The sequence below is a fragment of the Sinocyclocheilus rhinocerous genome, unplaced genomic scaffold, assembly GCF_001515625.1.
Source record: "Sinocyclocheilus rhinocerous isolate Xijiao unplaced genomic scaffold, SAMN03320098_v1.1 scaffold2581, whole genome shotgun sequence".
In the NCBI taxonomy this organism is placed as follows: domain Eukaryota; kingdom Metazoa; phylum Chordata; class Actinopteri; order Cypriniformes; family Cyprinidae; genus Sinocyclocheilus; species Sinocyclocheilus rhinocerous.
In genome coordinates, this window is record NW_015647950.1 from 108,407 (window position 1) to 111,825 (window position 3,419).

Consider the following 3,419-nt stretch of genomic DNA (forward strand, 5'->3'; position numbering starts at 1 on the left):
TTACACCGTGTCTACACCGGACGCGAGTGGCGCGCGACAAAATATTAAAGAAATCATTATAATCAGTGATGCTGTCTACACCATATATATATATATACACATATTTATGGTTTACACTGGATGCGGCACATTATATTTATGACATATTGACACAAATTTCAAATGATTTTCAACGGTCGCTTTGTCGCGTCCAGTGTACTAGACAGACTTTAGCTGTTGCGGCGCAGACACTGTGTTACTCACCTATCGAGAAGAAACAAAGCAACCTCGACGTCCGAATGACAGAGTACTTTTTGAGGTGCAAGAGAATTCCTGAAAATCTTCCACAAGACTTAATTGTAATGGAAATGGCGATACCTGAAAGCTTTGTGCCTAAAGAGTCACAGTGCCCTTACTGCCCAGGACCATGCTACCCTAACCTCAGTGAAGCAATTCTGAAGACAAAGCATGCTACCATTTATGGTTTGTTTTCTGTGCACAGAGGTATTTGTCACACTTTTGTGAGTTCTAGTGGAATCTACACCATATATATATATATATATACATATTTATGGTTTACACTGGATGCGGCGCATTCTATTCATGCCGTATTGACACAACTTTCAAATGATTTTCAACGGTCGCTTTGTCGCGTCCAGTGTACTAGACAGACTTTAGCTGTTGTGGCGCAGACATAGTGTTACTCACCTATCGAGAAGAAACAAGAAACATCCGTGTCCGATCACAGGCCTTCCGCTCCTTGAGTTCTCTCCAGCGCTGGAAAGCTGATCCGATATTTACACGGGTCCTACTTCTTGCCTTATTGCCTCAAGCCTTCTTTTGTTCCGCAGACCTTTTCCTCTTTTGTTTTTCTGTTGCTCGGCTTGCTAATGTCCATCCTGTGTGTGCTCTGAACAGCTCTCTCCTCCATATCATGAATAAACACGAGCCTTACTGCTGATTGGCTACAAGTTTGTTTTGCTAGTCGGCCCGAATCAGTTTTCTAAAGCGTTTTTGAAAAATTGCTTTAACTGGTTAAATATTCAACTCAATGCTTTTAGTAAATCAAAACATATATGTCAGTAAAATATCATGTTTTAGTCAGCAGGAATTGCTTTATTTCTTGGGAAAAGGACAAAGTTGAACTCAACTTTTTTTGTTACCTCTGGAGGTGGAATATCAGGATATGTTATTATTTATTCATCCAGAAGTCCACATCCATGAAGCTGTGATCCGATTAGTCGTCACTGCTCTGATGGGCGTGGCTACTGCGGCCGCTGTTCTTCTGGTCAATGATGTCAGATCCGCTAGAGGTTAAAAGAAAATAGAACAGATATGTGACCCTGTACCACAAAACCAGTCATACGGGTCAATTTAAAAAAAAGAGAGATTTATACATCATAAGCTTTCCATTGATGTATGGTTTGTTAGGATAGAACAATATTTGGCCGAGATACGACTATTTGAAAATCTGGAATCTGAGGGTGCAAAAAAAATCTAAATATTGAGAAAATCGCCTTTAAAGTTGTCCAAATGAAGTTCTTAGCAATGCATATTACTAATCAAAAATTAAGTTTTATTATATGGCACAGGTGAAATTAAAATGATTGTAAGTTTGCACTGCAGCATCTTTTCTTTTATTATTTCTAATGAAGTCTTCTTTTTGAGGCAGCGTCTCTATATGTGTATATATACACACACCAGAACAGGAAGCATTAGTGTCATGAGATAAATACATAACTTCATTCATAATGCTCAGCCTGTGTGAAATAGAGACTGTAAAGCTGTTTTCATGAAAAAGAAGTCAGATTGTGAGGTTTGTATCAACCGGAGAGGAAATAAAAGACACTCTTTACCAACAAACAACTGACACATGCTTCTGGCATCCAATAATACACACAGGTTTTCTACTCTTCAGGTCAAACATTACTTGAAAATAAAGGAGACCACAGAAGTTTCACTTCAACACAGCTATTGCATTCACTGAATCATGTTCATTCTCTGTGCTAGAAAAACAAAAACATGAGCTGTGGTTTTCTATTGGTCTGTTTGAACAGAATGTGGTTTCAACACAGCGGGGTATTGAACATGTTTGGGTGTGTTTGACACATTCAGGTTTGTTTCCACATCTGTTGTGAACATGCTTTGTCTTTCTTACTGAAGCTGCATGCTGCATTTACAGTACATACTTTATATAGTGTTCATATATTTTATTAATTCTCCTGGTGCTACACACCACAGTGCACCAGTTTACAATTGATGATCGATAGCATAAAGGCTACAGATCGTCTACATAAAAGTGAATCTAACATATGGTGAATGCATTCATGTAGGAAATGCATGAACTGAAAATGTGCACCTTGGATGCAATGTAATGTTTTTGGAGTGTGTCTAATGCATAGGTATAAATGCATCATCACCCACATTCACAAGCAACATTTATTATTATTATTATTATTAATCATATTCAGTTCATTTTCAGAATGACTGCGCAGGGGCATGTCTGGAGGGGTTGCACAGGGTGAATTGTTTTGGTCTGTATTGTAAACTACACACATGCACACACCATACGTTCTTATCTAGTTACTAATTAGAAACTTTCATTTTTAAACGTTTTAAACATTTTTTTATATTGTAGAGGAAAACGGCCAAGTATTGTTAAAGGGATAGTTCCCAAAAAAATGAGAATTCTGTCATTAATTACTCACCCTCATGTCGTTCCAAACCCGTAAGACCTCTGTTCATCTTCGGAACACAAATTAAGTTATTTTTGATGAAATCCGAGAGCTTTCTGACCCTGCATAGACAGCAACACAACAGACACGTTAAAGACCCAGAAGCGTAGTCAGGACATCGTTAAAATAGATTGACATGCCATTTGACATCAAATGGACTACTGAAGTGACACTTGAGTGATCAAGGATATTCTGATTTACAAAAATCGATTCGCATGATTCCTCCATTCTCCTTTGCTCGCATTCTTGGAAGAAGAAGCTAAGTCAACAGGAAAGGAAGCAAGGCAAGTGTGTTCCATGGGTGACAAAGCTGCCTGTGGATTTAAAATGTTGATAAATTAATGAGCAGCACATTTCAAAGCAAATTCAGAGCATTTGAATGAATCTTTAGTTATACAAAAATGTATAATATAACAAAGCACAGAAGAACCACAGACCAAACATGAATGTTGTTCACTTGAATGCATCTGATGCTTGTGCAGCTCAGTTTGTGAGTCAAAGTGAAACTCTTACTGACATCTTTACAGAGTTATGGTTTGATCTGTTTGCTGGACAAACAGTGTCTGCATTCCTCTGGCCATTCCGTTGGGTCCTTTGTAAAGTCACAGATACTGTATGATTCAAGATTCAAGATTTTTATTTGTCACATACATGGTTATTTAGAGAATATATGACCAGCAGTGAAATGTAAGTCAGGTCCGCTCC